Raw genomic sequence first — 18,893 nt, 5'->3', positions numbered from 1 at the left:
TGAAGTGAGACTAGGAAAGAAGTCCAATCTTATTTCCTTAGCATTTCAAAGCTGTTTGAGGGTGCAACCAGAAACATGCAAGCAGGTGTTAAGATAATTTTTTTTGGCCTCCTGGGACACTTCTATTTAAAACTTTAAGAACAATAAAATAACGCAAACATCCAGGAACTATTCTGTTAATGGCTGCATTCAGGAAATGCCACACAATAAAAAGACAAATAATATAAATAATAGACAAGCCCGTCCTTTGAGAATGTGTACTGTCTTAGCAGCACATTGGTAAATTCCTACACACCTCAGATTACTGGGGGGAGTTGCCAACCATGGCTCCATTTGGGGTCTAAAGCTTTACAGCTCAGAAGGCAGGGAAATTCTAGTTCAGCGATGGCTCCATGGTGTAGAGGAGGAGCGTGGGTATTGGCTTCTGGGAATCTACTACTTAACGCCTCTGAGACCTTGGGCAAATTTGTTACTGTCCATGTGCTTCAAATTCCTCGTGTATAAAATTAGGATGAAGGCAAGAATGGGCCTACCTATCTTACAGAATAGATCTGAGGATAAAATAATGAAAAATAATCAGAGAGGGGAGAGAGAGAGGGGAGAGGAAAGGTAATGAGTTTCTATAGAACCTGAAGGTAATCAGTATTTCTTACAGTTATTTTTGTGTTAAAAGTAAATTTTCTTTAATGAGCACAGCAATGGTATATTTGCATAGTCTGTGTTGGTTTCCATTTAGTTTTTGCTTTTTGAAAGTTTATTTGTCTATGATATTCAGAAGTTTGGAAAAGGGTTCTATGTAGGGCAATTCCGAACCAAAGTTCATTATCTTTCAATTTTATTCAACAAACTTTTATTGAGCCTCTTCAGTCTGGCATTCTTAAATTGCCTTCACATTAGCAGGCCTTATTTTCCAACAAAGTATCTGATCCTTGAGGGTTTCAGCTTCTTCAGTATTTCTCAGGGAATTGACCCAGCTGTGAGTGCACGGTAGACATTCCTAAAGGCCTTAAATGGTCTTTCCCACACTCACTTTCTAAACATATCATAAAAATCTTAAGCCATAACTATTGCAATCCAGGTTAAATAATATGAGTTTTAAAGTCATAAAAAACATCAGAATAGGAAAGGCTTTGGAGAGCATTCTCAATTGACCAGCAAGCTGAAAACCACTCAGAGGAAAACCTATCTGACCTCACTCAGCCCCTGCACACCTGAGATTAAGCATCTGGGATGCAAACAGGTCTCCTAAAGATCGCAGTTATCCGCTTGCAGGACAAAATGAGACTAAGAAATGAGCGACATCACCACGTCCCGGGCGTTGCACGTTGTTAAACTTCAAAAATATCAATTGTATGAACAATAGATAATGAAAAATAGGACTTTGCTGTATAAAATAAGACCAACAGAAGCAATCTGGAAAAAGAGCAAAAGGCGGGGGGGGGGGGGATGTTTAAATGGTTAAGGAAAAAGCTGTATTCACTAACAGCGATCTCTTCTCCCTTCCTCCACATCCGCTCTCCCATCAAAAGTGTAGGAAATTTGCCCAGCACTTGGAGGAAGGGAGGAAGCGGATGGTTATTATCTCCAGGTATTCCCGGCAGAAAGTTTTTGTTAGTTGAGAATGTTTGCGTTAGAGGCAAAACTTCCAGCTCCCCACCCGCGCTCGCTCAGAGAATGAATCAAAATCGCTATCCCAGAGACAAAACGCCGGGAGAGCCTCGCCCGCCATCCTACCAGGCAGAGGTGTTTAACCCCTTCGTTGGCCAGCCAGCTCCTCCAGGACACAGCCATGCCGCCGGCCCCGCCGCGCCGCGCTCTCCGCCCGCCAGCCCGACAAGCAGCGGCGGCCGCCGGGGCAGCGGTTACAGTGATGCGTGCGGCCTGCGGGGGGGGCAGGGTGGGGACGGAGGGTCAAAGACTGAATGGAAGCCCGGCGCCGGCGCCGCGCCAGGCCGGGCGGGGTATGCGCCCCGGTACCGGGTCTCCCGAGCGCCGCGGACTCGGCCCTCGCGGGGTCTGCGCTGCGCCCTCCGGCCGCCAGGACCCCCTGCGCCGAGCGCGTGCTCCCCGGCTGCGCGAGTCCGCCCCGCCGAGCCGGCCCCTTTGTCTGGGGGCGAGCCTGTTGCTGTGGCTGCCGCAGTGCAGGATGTCCTGGGCTAGGATCTAGGAGGCGTCCCCCAGCAGCCTCAGCCCGGCCTGCCCCGCTCCGAAAGACCCACCAAGATGTGGAGACTGGTACTCAGACATAGAGTGGACACCCTCGCTGCCCCCTTGGACACACCTAGTCCTTTTGGACTGGTCGTTACCCCCACCCCCAAAGGTTCCTCTCTGAGAGCCTTGGTAAGGAAATTTGAGCCGGAAATTGTCTTTTGTGGACTAGCGTCCCCCTTCTCCCGCCCATCCTCAGCAACTCATCCCACCCCCAAGCAAACGCCCCCGTCACAACCCTTACCTAAAGCCTCCCTCTACCTACCCCTTCCTACCCCCCATCCCTAACACCGATGCAAAGCTTTTAAGAAACTTCTGAATAAAGAGTCCTGCGGAGAATTAGACAGTGGTAATGATTGCACAACTTTGTGAATGTACTATAAATCACTAAATTGTACACTTTAAACGTGAATTTTATGGTATGTGAATTACATCTCATAAACCCATTATTTTAGGAAAAAATAATAAAAAAAATAAAGAGTCCAGGGGAGTTAATGGTTAAAACTGACGTAATTCTCAGGGGCTCTAGGGAAGCTCAGATTCACTCTATTTAGAAATGTGTGTTTTACTACCTAGTATCAGAGTCTGTTAAGTAATAAGAATCCTCTCAAACTTGTACCAGAGGCCCGGTGAAGGGTGATTAAAGTGTGGAATGTTCACAGGCTACCTAGCCTACACTGCAACATATCAGTATTAGGGAAAAAACAAAAAAATCTTGCATGTGAAAGAATGTCCAACGCAAAGTAAGTGTTGGATAAATGTTTGTTAAATCAGGAACTTTCTCAACTCTAGCAACTAATAAGTGGCAGAAAAAGTAAACCACTAGTAGCCTAATCTCATGGCTTTCAAGCTCTTTTTTATTTTAGTGAAATACCTTTTACAACACGTGCTATGATATATAATTATATTAAATTATAATATATAATGTATAATTTCATAAAAATCATACTTCCTTTACTACATGCAGTGTACTTACCTCAATTTCGTGAACTGATTAATGACTGCAACCCCCAGTTCAAAACACGAATAAATCAGTATCAAATCCCAGTTAGAATTCACAAAGTGCTCTAATAGTCCTGCCATCTCTTTGACATACGACGTTCCTGTTTCATGCATGATCTAAACCTGAAAACTGCCTCAGATCTTTCTGGGGCTAGGGAGTGTATTATTTATGAATAACACCCTGTTCTTATTGACCATGTGATACCTGAGGACAAGAAAAAGAGCACAGGGAGTACCCAGGGGTGTCACCACTGGAGGCAGGTCAAATTCTGAGACACGCTGGTGTTCCTCAAATTCCCCCCTAAGAAACCGTCCTCCAGCCACAATTTCAATCGATGGGAGGTGGGGAGATTCTGGCACAATGGTCTGGTTCTTCTCATGAGTTGAGAGGAGGGAAGCAACTGAAGAACAGTAGAATAAAAGACAATTTTTTTTTAAGTTTAACTACTTCCAAAAAAAAAAAAAAAAAAAGACAAAAATAATGGATCCAGCTCTTACTATGTACTTACTGTATCAGTCACTGTCCTGGGTACTTCATGTACAGAATCTCACTTCATTCTCATAACAGCTCTACATGTGGATGTCAGTGCCCTTACTCCAGAGGTGAGGAAACCGAAGCTAAAAGAGATTAAGAAACTTGCCTGAGCAGGTGGGGAGAATGGGCAGACGTTGGTTTAAAGGTACTAACTTCCAATTATAAGATGGATAGTTTGGGGAGATCTAATACACAGCATGGTGACTATAGTTAACCATATTGTCTTATATACTTGAAAGTAACTTAGTGAATAAATCTTAAATGTTCTCTACACACACACACACACACACACACACACACACACACACACAAATGGTAGCTATGTAGCTATGTGAGGTGATAGAGGTGTTAGCTAAAGCTCGGATGATAATTATTTCCCCATATATAAATGGATCAAATCAACATGACGTACACTTTAAACTTAGACAATGTTGCATGTCAATTATATCTCAACAAAGCTGGAAAAACATTATGTTAACTGGAAGAATGCAAACATCGCAATAAAGATGAAAAACAATAAATTAAAAGAGAAGAGAAATCTGTCTGAGATGACAAAACAGGCTTTTGCTTATAGTTCAAAAAAACCCATAATCAGATCCTTTTCTGAACTCTTTTGTACCATGATAGAATGCTATACAAACATTGATTATTATATTTATCACTATTATTTTATAGGAGCTCTGTAAAAGGGGACTAGGTCCTAACTGTTTATGTTGCCTTACAAGGATACAGTACTGCAAGCTATCCCCAGGGGACAGAGCTATTGCCATGTTGTGCAGGAACTCTCATTAATGAGGTTCTTTTCAATATAATTTTCTCTAGGCCCTACTGTTTAGTGCAAGTAGATACTGTCTTTCCCAAGATAAGGAACGCTGTCCTTGAAAGTAATGAAGAGAGAATCCTGTAACTGTATCAGTATTCCAAACATCATAGCAACAACAACAACAAGAATAAAAATCACACTTTTACCAGGAAAAAACTTCACAGGAAAAAATCAAACGACAAATACCTTTGCTCTTGGCCAAAATAATGTTAAAATAGTAGTGATCATCCTACATTGATTACAAACTCTGTTTGGAAGTTTGAGATGTTCTTGGTCTATTATTTATTACTTACTAAATACAGAAGCTTTGTTTTTTGGTAGACAGTGTCCCTCAAAATATGAAATCCATGGGGAAAAATTGATAAAAGTTTCCCCCTTTGGTCTGCTTCATTAGCTGGCTTCTTTATGTATCAGCTCAGAGGCGCACCTTTGCCATGAAGCTTTCCCTGGCCCACCTCACCTCTATGCTCACACAGACTCATCCTGTAGTCTGCATTCTTCAATGTGTTTATAATACTCCAAACACATGATCATTACTCCATTTTCCACATATTATTTTAGTTGTATGCATGTGAGTGTGTGTGTCTAATTCCCCTCATCAACTGACCTCTTCAAGGACAGGGATCTTATCTTATTTAATTTTTATTCCAGGACTTTGGAAAAAGATTGTTACATAGTAGGAACTTCAGAATGTTTGATATATGAATGAATAACAGTTAAGTATATTATCCTTCTTTTTGTGCCTCTCTCAAACTCCAGTTTCTCAAATGTAACTTTCCAATAATGTAAGAAAAGTTTCTGCTTAGCTCAATAATTAACTACCAGAAAAGAACCAACGGGGCAGGAACTCTTGCTATGGGTGTCACCTATACCACACTAGTCACAGGATATGCAGCTGGGACAAGTGAGTACCTATATTACCTTCCTGGGGTTGGGGTAACTGTCACAAATTTAGTGGATTTGAACAACAGAAATGTATCTTCTCACAGTTCTGGAGGTCAGAAATCCCAAATCAGGCGATTGGGTCAAAATCAAGGTGTTGACAGGGCCCCAAACCCTTCAGAGAGTCTTGGGGAGAATCTGTTCCTTGCCTCTTCCCAATTCTGCTGGATGCTGGCGTACCCTGATTTATGGCTGCATCCCTCCGCTCTCTGCCTCAGTGATCACGTGGCCTCGCCTCTTCCATTGTGTGTATGTCAAATTACCCTCTGCCTCTCTCTTATAAGGACTCCTGTGATTGTATTTAGGGATCAACAGATAGTCTAAGATAATCACCCTATGTCAAGGGCCTTAACTTAATTATACCTGCAAAACTCTTTTTGCCTTATATAAGAAGTAATATTTACAGGTTCATGGGATTAAGATGTGATATATCTGGGTGGTCATTATTCAGACTACTCTAGTACCTAAAGTTACTTAATTGATGTTAATTTTCTTTCCCTGATTTCCCAGTCTGAGAGAAGGATTTTTGAGGAAATTCACCTTAAGACATAAAAGTTGGAACTTTTACTAAGTTTTTCTGTCAAGAAGTCAAAAATTATAGACCAGGAATCATGCCAGAGAGAACTCAGCAAGCTTTCTTAACCTTTGTGACGTAGACTGAGTTTAGTATTTTGGTTATTCCATATCTGATTATCAGGAGTTATTAGTATTAAACTCAAAAATGGAAAAGAGCCTGTGTGTTTTTCTTACAAACAGAAAAGAAGAAAGTAGGAAAACTCTGTCCCAGTATGAAACATAACTGGTAAAGTGGGCAAAAGAATCCTAAAGTTGTGAATAGCTGACGGCCATATTAAAGAGAAAAGGAAGCTACACTTTATCCCCGGGACCCTTGGCAAGGAAGAAGGGCCCCCAGGGAACCAGCAAGAAATGGCCCAAAGGCTTAACATTCACAAGCCTGGGGACAAGTTCCAGACAGTGACTCATTGTCATTTCTACACAAAAACAAGTGTAGACCATCTTCTGATTCAGGCCTTTAGGAATGTCTACCATGCACTCACACAGCTGGGTCAATTCCCTGAGAAATACTGAAGAAGCTGAAACCCTCAAGGATCAGATACTTTGTTGGAAAATAAGGCTTGCTAATGTGAAGGCAATTTAAGAATGCCAGACTGAAGAGGCTCAATAAAAGTTTGTTGAATAAAATTGAATGATAATGAACTTTGGTTCGGAATTGCCCTACATAGAACCCTTTTCCAAACTTCTGAATATCATAGACAAATAAACTTTCAAAAAGCAAAAACTAAATGGAAACCAACACAGACTGTGCAAATTTTACTGCTAGTAAGGACAATGTTTTAAATGAAAAACAAACAAACAAACAAAAATACCATTGCTGTGCTCATTAAAGAAAATTTACTTTTAACACAAAAATAACTGTAAGAAATACTGATTACCTTCAGCTTCTACAGAAACTCATTACCTTTCCTCTCCCCTCTCTCTCTCCCCTCTCTGATTATTTTTCATTATTTTATCCTCAGATCTATTCTGTAAGATAGGTAGGCCCATTCTTGCCTTCATCCTAATTTTATACACGAGGAATTTGAAGCACATGGACAGTAACAAATTTGCCCAAGGTCTCAGAGGCATTAAGTAGTAGATTCCCAGAAGCCAATACCCACGCTCCTCCTCTACACCATGGAGCCATCGCTGAACTAGAATTTCCCTGCCTTCTGAGCTGTAAAACTTTAGACCCCAAATGGAGCCATGGTTGGCAACTCCCCCCAGTAATCTGAGGTGTGTAGGAATTTACCAATGTGCTGCTAAGACAGTACACATTCTCAAAGGACGGGCTTGTCTATTATTTATATTATTTGTCTTTTTATTGTGTGGCATTTCCTGAATGCAGCCATTAACAGAATAATTCCTGGATGTTTGTGTTATTTTATTGTTCTTAAAGTTTTAAATAGAAGTGTCCCAGGAGGCCAAAAAAAATTATCTTAACACCTGCTTGCATGTTTCTGGTTGCACCCTCAAACAGCTTTGAAATGCTAAGGAAATAAGATTGGACTTCTTTCCTAGTCTCACTTCACTTTCTAAACATATCATAAAAATCTTAAGCCGTAACTATTGCAATCCATGTTAAATAATATGAGTTTTAGAGTCATAAAAAACATCAGAACAGGAAAGGCTTTGGAGAGCATCATAACTTCCATTTAATTTGTTAGAGAGGAGATTGAAACCCTTTTCTCAGCCCTTTGAGCTCACCAGCCTCCTCCATCAACCCCTACCCCTGGGCCATTGCACAGCCTGATAGCCTGTATTTATATATTTTTTTCATGAGTTTATTTGATTAATGTCTATTTCTCTCATAAAATGTGAACTCCCCAAAGGCAGGCACATTTCTGTTTCTGCTCATTCTATTTCCCTGGGCTTGAAACATGAGTAGGTTCTCAGTAATTATTTTGAGTTGAAAGAAATGAAAGTCTGGAGGAGAATAAATTTCCCAACTTCTCTTCCAATAATCTTTACACACTATTTTCCTTTGTACACTGACATGGGATTTCATAATTCTCTAATTCTTTCTCTTCCCCAAATATATCCTCTTTACTCACAGTCTCATCCATGTGTGCGTGCTCTTCTTGCTTCCTGGCATACCAGACCTAGTGATACTCACTTAGTCTCCAGACTCAAGATGAGAATCCTTCCTTCTTAGAGGCTCACATGGATTTCTCCCAGTGGGATCAGGAACCTCTTCTTTGTGAGCCTGTGTCCACTGTGTGTAGCCCTCTCTCAGGGTAGTTATCAGGCTGAATTTGTTGATGTATTTTCTAGGTTGTTTCTCCAACTAAAACTGTGAGCACTGTGAAAACAGGAAATTGTTCTTCATTACCTAAATCCTGGTGTATGGTAAGAGCTCAAAATATATTTAGTGAATGAATCAGTGAATGAAACTCTAGCATGCAGTAACAGTTTAGGTCATTTTCCAAATGGAAAATCAGCACTCACAAAATTTTATTCTATTTGCCCAGAGTATAGTGTGGATGAAAAATGTTGTCTGCCATTTCAGTAAACAAAGGATGTGGTGGCCATCAAGCCAGTAGCCACTGTGCACCCTGAGGGGATTTAGGATGGAGAAAAGAAGGATACCGTCCCTAGATAGTTAGGGGCGCATATCAAAGTAATGATTTCAATAAGCCCAACTCTTTCATCTTCCCATACAGAGAAAAGCACTAAGTTCATTAACTTGAGATGCCTGGTTTTCTTTAATTAGCAGTAGTCTTTTGATGTTCAACTACCTGGGTTTTTTGTGTTTGTGAACTCCTATATATCCCGGCTCCTCCCTTACCTCTTTGGAGCAGTCCCTCAGAGTGATCTGAGAGGCTGTCTTCTGGGCTTAATTCCTCAGAAAATCCGCTGAATAAAACATAATTCCCAACTTTTAGGTTGTGCATTTTTTTTTCAGTTGACAGTAGCAAAGATTTTATGCTAGACTTGATGGAAAACAAGTTCAGGAACATGAAAGAAAAACAAATTGACTTTTGTCTTTTCATCCTCCTCAACAACTTTCCATGTAATTTAACCTTCAGACAAACTCTTCCTACTCTCCAAATATCTGAGGCTGGAAATTTCAAAAGCATTTCTTGTTCTTATTGTCATGTTCACCTAGTGACTCACTCTTGCTTATACTGACAAAGCAACTTAAATGTCTCTATGTCCATATGCAATTATGTATAGCCTAGCTGATTAGAAGTAATCAATAGCTTGGAAAAATATTGTATGGGATCAAATGTTAAAAAGCATAATGATCTGACATCTTGGGGTGCCAGATTCATGTTCTACATGGAACTTTTGGTGAAGAGGAAAGGTTTACATCCTTAATTCCTTTTTCCCTTTTTCTCCAAGTTCTATCAGTTCTTTATCTGGAGCCTCTTTTGAATCAGATTCCCCCTGAAGACAGCACTATGCCTCCACTGGTCTTTCATAGTCCTTAGTTCAGATTTACATATGCTCAGTTATTTACGTATGTTCAATTACTGAACTGTGACGCAATTACTTGCTACCCAAATATTTCCATATCAATGGATTTCATTGGAGTGGCAGGTTGGCAAATCTTCCACTATTCTCCTCATCTTCATTTTCATAATAAATAACCCTGATTTTCAGTTGGATCAAACCCACCCAGCTAGCAATTACATGTCTCAGCCTCTCTTGCAGCCAGTAGTAGGTACTATGTTTCTGCAAATATGAGGTGAGCAGAAGGAATGTGTACATCCCTATCACAAAGGAAATTGCTTTCACTCCACTTTCTTTTTTCCCTTTTCCTACAGCTGGAAATACACTTCAAATAATGAAGGTAAGGATAACACTTTGAACGATAACGAAGAAATAAGATATTAAGTATCTTGATTACCTTGTAGGTGAGTCACAGCTGCCCGCCTATATAGCTTGCTTCTTGATTGTTGTGAGAGAAAGAAATAAAATTCTGACACACTATAGTTTAGGTTACATCTGCTTGGCTTGTACACTATTTTTATAGAAATTGGCTCCTGGAAGTGGGACACCATCATTATAAAAATCAAAATATGTGGCATTAGTTTAGCAAGTTGCATAGTAGGTGAAGAGATATCCAGGCTAGAAAGAAGTGCCCTTTGTTATGCCATTAGAAAATACAAGCTAACTTGGAAACAGACCACATTACTACCAAGCTTGTAGCTCTAGAGGAATAGGCTAAAAGGATATCAGATTTTTGGTGCATGTTGGCTGCTGCTTGGAATTTTTAGCAAAGTGCTACAAGAGACATGTGATAAAGTTAGACAAGAAATGGCCCATTTGCAGATTGAGATGAAAGAGAATATAGCTCTACTAATGGAGAGTCTTTCTACCCTTGACCTGCACTTTAATGAATTAAAATGCCATTCATTTGGGACCCTACAGGATTGGAAAAGTCAACTGCTTCTATTCCTCAAAGAGCATGACATAACATTTTCATTAGAGCCAGCCACGGGGCAAAGATAAGTTTAAGAGTATTAGCTTCCCAACCAACTTGCCAAGACTTTAGTTTCAGATGGCATTAGGGTGGCTGACATTAAGTTAAGGGAAAGAGAGCTGAGCAGAGCAAAGGAGACAATAAAATTTTTAAATAGTGTCTATAGGCTCTACAGAAATTTGTCCAGCAGACGTCTTCGAGTGTGTCTATTCCACATGGAACTGTCTAGAAACAAAAAACCTAACTAACATTTTTCTTGTGTTTTTCCAGTTTTACTGAGATATAATTGACATCCATCACTGTATAAGTTTAAGGCGTACAGCATAATGGCTTTACTATTGTGTATTTTGAAATAATTACTAAAATAAGTTTATTAGCACCCATCACCTCATATAGATACAATAAAAAGAAAAAGCAAAAAAAAAATTGTGTGTGTGTGATGAGAACTCAGGATTTACTCTCTTGGCAACTTTCATATATAACATACAGCAGAGTTAATAATATTTATCATGTCATACTTATATCCCAGGTACTGATTTATCTTCTAACAGGGAGTTTGTACCTTTTGACCACCTTCAGCCAATGAGCACTCTTCATCCTCACTGCCACCCCCCCCACCTATGAGTTTTCTACGAGCTTGTTTTTTGTGCGTGTTTTGGTTTTGTTTCGATTTCATGTATAAATGAGATCACATACAGTATTTGTTTTTCTCTCTCTGACTTGCTTCACTTAGCATAACACCATCAAGATCCATCCATGTTATGTCAAATGGCAGGATTTCCTTGCTTTTTCATGACTGAATAATATTTCATTGTATCTATATACCACAACTTCTTCATCTATTCATCTGTCAATGGACACTTAGGTTGCTTCCATGTCTTGGCTGTTGTAAATAATGCTGCTATGAATATGAGGGTGCAGATATCTTTTTGAGTTAGTGTTTTCATTTCTCTACTAAGGTTTTGAGGGAATTTCATTACCAAAGAAACCACAAGCCTGGTGTACAAGAGCCTATGATTGTTAAATTTCTAATACAATACTCAGTCTCCTAAAGCTGCCCTAAGTGGAGCACACTCTTTCTTGCTGCTTTCTGATATAGATAGTGGACAGGGAAAAACCTCCCCACCACGCACAAAAGCAAAGCTTCAGGGGCCAATGAACAGGGGAGACACTTCAGGGCTGGCAGATGAATTAACCAAGGAACCTACTCCACTTGCAAGAAGCTTTCGCAGTTCCTGCCCAGGATAATTTAACATCTGCTATGGACAAAAACTACTGTGAGCTTTCCATTTTATACATTTCTGAAAGGATGGTTTTCTTTCTTCCTTTTTTAATTAAAAAATTCATTGTGGCAAAATATATATAACACAAATGTACCATTTTAACCATTCTTAAGTGTACAATTCAGTGGCATTAAGTACCTTCACATTGTTGTGCAAACATTACCACCATCCATCCCCTGAACGTTTTTATCTTCCTGAACTGAAATTCTGTACCTACTAAACAATACCTCTCTATTCCCCTCTCCTCAGAACCTGGTAACAACCATTCTACTTCCTTTCTCTCTGAATTTGACTATTCTAAGTACCTCATATAAGTGGACTCATACAATAATTGTCCTTTTGTGTCTGGCTTATTTCACTTAGCATAATTCATTCATAACATCACTTAGCATAATTCAACCTTAGCAATGTTCATCCACTTTGTAGTACATGTCAGAATTTCATTCTTTTTTATGGCTGAATAATATTCCTTTGTGTGTGTTCTTGACTGGAATTTCCACAAGTGATGTTGTGATCCTTCTCAGGGTATCACAACTGGGGTGTATTAAATTCAGTTATCCTGTTTCTATTCTATCATTGTATATCGGAGTTAGAGAAGACACATGAGTTGTGTTTAGTTGATGGGTTATCAGATTAAAAGGAGCCACTTCCAGAACCTGATACAAAAGACTACCTATGGTTGTGGATTTTCAGTTGCTTGCAGTTACTGGATAGGATTTTAGGTGGGCTCCCTTGTAGAAGGTTTGAGTGTATTTGTGAGGAAAGACGAGGGTGCATAGATACCTGGGTGACTAAAAGAGAAAATTGAGACAGAGACTGCTAATTGTCCATGGATATTCATTCTCCCCTATTCCACTTAATAACAGAACCTCCAGGCTTTTATCCAAACATTGAACTGTCCAGCAAGAGACTGCATTTCCCAGCTTACCTTTGAGGTAGGAGAGAGCATGTGACTAAGTTTTGGACAACTTGATGTTCGTAGAAGTAATGTGTTAAAACTCTAGTCACATTCACTAAATAGGAAATCACTTACCTTTCATTTCCTCTCTCTTTCCCCTTTCTCAGAACTAGAACAAAATGGATGATGAACTATGAACTGTCTTTTACGAGGAGAATGAGGACCATACTCTAAGAGATAGTTGAGTAACCCAACAGGAGAGACTTGGCCCCTGAATGACCTCCCGGAGCAAAATCTTTGCTAACCAAGATTGGATGGACTCCTATATGAGAGAGAAAAAAAATTACCACCTTGATGAACTCACTGTGTTTTTGTTACAGTAGCTTAGTCTATACCCTGTGTGTTATAATTGGATTGTAAAAATATGGATTGATAATGGAGGAATATTTTTGATATTGAGAAACACAGCCATATTAACATTCTAAATGTTTCTATTACATCTTAATTTATTGATAAGTAAGGGACTGCATCTTAATCTTCATATTCCTAATATTTATCCCATTGCCTGACATGATAACACACATTGCTTTCATTTATTAATTAAATAATTCACATAATGACAATAGCAAAGTAAGAACGGTTGTGTGATTCAAACAGCTTTTTAAACGAATGTTCATTCTGCCTCCTTTACCTGTTAATTGAACTTGTTTCCCTAGTGTCTAACCCTGTGCTAGATTTGAATTGAATTACATTACTCATGTTACCTGTCCTATCTAAATGAAAAATGCCCTTGATCCCTATTTATCTGTCCTATAAAATTCTAATCATTTATTTTAACAGCAAATTCAGAAACAACAACAGTAGGCTAAGTATTTGGTAATTGTGGAGATGTGCTTTGTTAGCAGAAGATTTAAAACTTCCTTTTTATATTTTTGTAGACCCACAGCCAAATTTTCAGTGGCAAATTCCATACTACGCTGCAGTATTCCAAAATATTATGAGGTCACACAGAAATAAGTCCTCAAATAATCTCTCCCACACAGACTTAATTCAAATAAGAAAAGCAGCCAATTCAATTTGTGATAATTATCTGAGTGGCAACACTCATTAATATGGTCTCTAACAGAATATAAATAAGAAATATGTGTGGAGAACCCTGGAATAATATAACTGGGCCATAATATTCAACACAGTAGAAGGAAAAGTGATGCTCATTTCTTTGATTATTACCAAATTGTATTTCCTCCTTCAAGCTCATTAGTATTGGATGTTGTACTGTTTTCCTCAGTAAGTAAAAAAATCAGATTGTGAAACTGAAAATGTTATGTTAGGAAGGCTGTCTAATATTCTGGACAGAGCAGTGAATTTGTAGTTAGAAGGCTTTGGATGAGTAATTTAACCTTTCCAAGCTTTATATTCTTAATATATAAGATTAGCAGGATGGGCTAGATGATTTCTAAGGTATTTTCTGGTTTTAGAGTTTTTTGATTCTATAAATTTCCCAGTCTATCCTGTAACATTAAAAACTCCTCCGAAATACATTAATATATTTTGTGTTAGATACCACGTTATACCAAAGCTGAAGATAAAGGACTAAGACAGACATGATCTCTATCCTTCTGGAACTTACAGTGAAGTGGATAGAAAAATATACACATAATTATAACACTAAATAATTAATTGCATTTGTGGGAAGTTCTACTGAGAAAGGTAGACAATAATGTAAGATATAAAATAAACAAACTTACTGTAGTCTAGAGTGCTGGGAATCTTCTCTGATTAAGAAGTATTTAAGCTGATACCTGAAGGATAATAGCCAGACAAAAGGAGGGGGATTAGAGGGGAAGTCCAGACAGAGGAAATAGCATGAGCAAATCCCTGTGATGGAAGAGAGTTCTCCATCCAATTAAGCTGCTGAAAGTAAACCAGTGTTGCTGGAGCAAACAGAGTGAGAACAAAGTGGTACAAAATAAGATTGGAGTTGGAGGCAAGGTCAGGTCACTTGGAGCCTTAAAGATAAGCATAGTATGAATTTTGGACTCTACAAAGACATACAGAAAGAGATAGAAGGATTTTAAGTAAGGATGCAATCTGATCAGATTTGCTTTTAAAATATTACTCTATCATTGAGGAATACTGGATGTGGCAATTGTGGATATGAGAAGACCAGATCAGAGGCTACTGTAGCAGATAAGTGAGAGATGATGGTGAATTTAACAGGGATTTTATAGTTTACGTGGAAATAAATGAATAGATTTTTGATATATTTAGAAGCTAGGAACTACCAAAATTGTGATTAATTTGGATATTGGTATTGAAGAAGCATGAGATTTCAAAGGTCATACTGTATTCTCAGCCTTCAGCAGCCAGCAGATGTGCATAATGTGTACTAAACTAGATTACACCAGAGAAATGATCACTGTGGAGAAGGGAGGAATTGGGATTTCAATTTGGAATAATGAGTCTGTGCTGCCTATGCAGTACGTAAAGAAAATGTTGAATAGCATTTGGATACAGAGGTCTAAATATTAATAGACATTTTTGGGATATATAATATATATTGTTTTATGTATTATAAAGTGAGCAGTTAACACACATATGGTATTCATTTATTAATTAATTTATTTTTTAACATCTTTATTGGAGTATAATTGCCTTACAATGTTGTGTTAGTTTCTGCTGTATAACAAAGTGAATCAGCTATATGTATACATATATCCCCACATCCCCTCCCTCTTGAGTCTCCCTCCCACCCTCCCTATTCCACCCCTCTAGGTGGCCACAAAGCACCGAGCTGATCTCCCTGTGCGATGCAGCTGCTTCCCACTGGATATCTACTTTACATTAGGTAGTGTATATATGTCAGTGCTAGTCTCTCACTTCGTCCCAACTTACCCTTCCCCCTCCCCGTGTCCTCAAGTCCATTCTCTATGTCTGCGTCTTTATTCCTGTCCTGCTCCTAGGTTCGTCAGAACCTTTTTTTTTTTTAGATTCCATATTACACATATGGTATTTAAAATGATGAGAGTGGATTAAGTTTTCAAGGTAGAAAACATAACAAGAAAAGAGAGGAGAAGAGAGAAGGAGGGAAAGGGAATGGGAAAAAGCCCAGGACAGAACACTGAGGATATTTAACATATAAGACTCATAGAAAAGAGGAAGAAAAACCAAGGAAATGGAGAAGTGATAAGAGAAGTAGCAGAGTTTGGTGGGGGTAGAGGTGGGATAGAAGCACTTAGTGTCAAGAAGCCAAAGTAAGATGGTATTTCTAGAAACAGTGTACAATCACTTATATGAAGAGCTGCAGAAAAGTCAAATAAAGTGAGGACTGAAAGTACCTACTAATATAATTGACACAGGGGTCATTGGAGTGCTCAGAGGAGTAGTCTGGGTTGGGTAATAGAAAACAAAAGTGAATGAACTGAGAAATTAATTGAAGATAAGAAATGGAGATGGGTACCTTTTCAGATAATTAGCTATAAAGTGCTGAAAAGAGATTTGGACAGCAGCTGAAAGGGGTGATAAATTTCAGGGATTTTTGTTTTTTTTTAATGATGGCAGGATATGTTTAAACGGCAATGTAAGGATCCAATATAAGGTAGGTGGTACCAAAAAAAAAGAAGAAGAAATTAAGAAGCTAGTTGATAGGAAGTGTTTCTAAAAAGATAGAAGAGTAGGAGATCCATAACACAGGTAGAGTTTAATTGGAGAAAGGATACATCCTTTAACAGAAGGGAAGGAGGAAAAGATGGTAAAGACACAGGAAAATTTATAAAGTTGGAAACAGGAAGTTGAAGTGGTCTCCCTATGATGGCTTCCATTTTTTTCTGCAAAATAGAAAAATTTTTACCTGCTGGAAGTGAGGCAAAAGATCAGAGGTTTGAAGAGAATAGAGAAGGTTTAAAATAGTAGTTTTAGAAAGTAGGAAAGACAGCTAATGAGAGAAACACAGGAATACTGCCAGTCCCTGTTGAGACAGTTAAAATAGGTAGTCTTGAATCATAAAACAACCTCTCTGCTTCATTGTGCACTTGTAGTTAAATGAATTTCAGGAACATGGAGCCATTAACCCAGGGAGAGAATTGTATTAACTCAAGTGTGATGTTTTATTCTGGGCAAAGGGGCAAGGAAATCTAGAGATGGCAAAAGTGCTTGAAACAGGGGACTACAGAATGTGTGTCATGTATATAAGTGAAGAAGAGGAAGCTGATGAATAAAGAAAAAATAGGACAATTAACTGGATACTGTAGAATTCTGGATAGCAGAAGAGATGTAATATAAATAACTAGGAAGCTAATCTCCAAAACAATGGAGGTTGTGGTCAGAGGATTACAGAATTAGTTTTTCTACTTAGAGCAGTTTTGAGCAGTGTAACTGACCAGTTGGTGGACATAGTAAGGGTGGCAATGAAATGGAAAAGGACACCACTGGATAAGAGAAGCATCTTCTGCCTTTACTCTTGCCTCATGAAGCGCTCAGTCTCTCCTAGCCTTAAACAAAAGTTTAACAAAAAATTAGAGCTTATTTTGAAGTGATGCCAAATCATCCTGCCCAGGATGACCATTTGTCCTGGAACAGCAGTGACCAAGGAGGAGAAAACACTAAAGTATTTGCTAGGAGTATTGACAGTTGTTCAATGAATACTTTCTGAAGGACGTGACATGTGAGCTGAGTCTTACAGGGTAAGTACTAGTTAGTAAGGTAAAAGGAGTTCTAAGGAAAAGTTCCAGATAAAAGAACAGGCATGGGAGAGATAGTTACATCTAACATTCATTTATAAACTGTCCTTCCATTCAAGGAAAGCTTTATACTAGCCACCCTGAGCAACACAATGATGTTTCAGAACAGTGCTCAAATGAGGAATATTGAATGTGAAGCCTTGCCATTATATCTGGACTGATACTTCCTAGATTACAGGTTTAAGGATGGGGTCCAGACTTATTTTAAATGCCTCTGTTCACTTAGTCCCTAGAACAATACTTGGTGTCTAGGAGGTATTTGTTATAATTGTCAAATAAATGAATGAATAAATTCAACTGTTAGTCTGAGTCCCAGCATAAATTGTATTTCAGGGTACTTGTGATTAGAATATTACATTTGGAACTACTGCAAAGCTATGCTTACGTATACCTTTAAACAATGATCATACAATCTTTGAGCACCTCAAATTTCAGAGAATTTATTACATTTTAAAGACAGTTGGTTTGGACATTTCCAGATGTTAGAAAGATCTTACTGATATTGTGTCAAAATCCCGACTTTAATTATCATCTTAATTCCCTTGTCTTATCTCTGAACTTCAGAACAATAGAGACTATGATTAATTTCTCTTTGACATGGCAAGAGTTCAAACATAACAAGGTAGAAATATTGCATATCACCTTTCCTTCTATGCCCAGCTTGCTTCCACAAGCCTCTTTTCCCCAGGCTAAGTATAGGAATTCTTTCTTCCTTTCTTCAGTCACTCTTTACTAGCTGTTACTCATCTTTTAGGTCTTTTAGATTAACTACTACTCTCTCAGAAAAGCCTAACACAGGAAGATTAAGTTCCCTCATGATAAACTCCTGTCTCGCCTTAATTTTTCCCTTCATGGTGCTTTTTAGGTTAGAATTGTTAATGTTTGTCTTCCCTGCTAGATATAAAGTACCTTAAGAGAACTGGGACCACAAGGGGGGAAGACAAACAAAAAACACTGGGTAGACAAAGATTAAACTCAAATGAGACAGATAACTGTTAAATGAGTAAACAAATAAAATTAGAAATGGCATAGATCATAATAAAAATGAAAATGCTTGATCAAGAATAGTATGGGAATAATGGGAAGCAAGTGTCAGGAAAGGCCTCTCTAAAAACCTGATATTTAAGCTGAGACTAAGTAGAATTTAGTTAGGTGAAGATTTTGATTCAGGATATTCCAGAAAGAGAGGGTAGCATGGGAGAGGTCTCAGGGTTAGCATGTTAATATGGCTAGAGTTCACCTACTGAGGAGACAGCTGGAGGGAATGTTCAGTGAAGAGAGGGAGCATGTTGTGTTATTTGATGGAAGTGTAAAGTTAGGAAAGCAGAGGGATCTTGAAACTGGATAACTTACTAGTGCAACAAAAACTTGACTATCAGTTCTACAAATAGGGTCACCATTTGTAATTAGCATAAAAATGTTAAAATACAATTCACTGGACTTTTGCTTCCAGTCAAAATGGTGAAACAAGGAATA

At 38.7% G+C, this 18,893-nt stretch overlaps 1 protein-coding gene across 1 annotated transcript in view; it reads right to left on the bottom strand.

Moving 5' to 3' along the window:
* Window positions 1-3,251, bottom strand: part of NOX4 (NADPH oxidase 4) — a 149,277-nt gene extending 146,026 nt beyond the window's left edge. Inside the window, exon 1 of the mRNA XM_082660474.1 lies at window positions 3,185-3,251. The gene's annotated coding sequence lies outside the window, so the exon portion shown is untranslated. The remainder of the gene's footprint in view (window positions 1-3,184) is intronic.
* Window positions 3,252-18,893: the final 15,642 nt, after the last annotated feature.

The sequence above is a fragment of the Grampus griseus genome, assembly GCF_964374135.1.
Source record: "Grampus griseus genome assembly, chromosome: 8".
In the NCBI taxonomy this organism is placed as follows: domain Eukaryota; kingdom Metazoa; phylum Chordata; class Mammalia; order Artiodactyla; family Delphinidae; genus Grampus; species Grampus griseus.
This window is presented reverse-complemented; position numbering and strand designations above follow the sequence as displayed.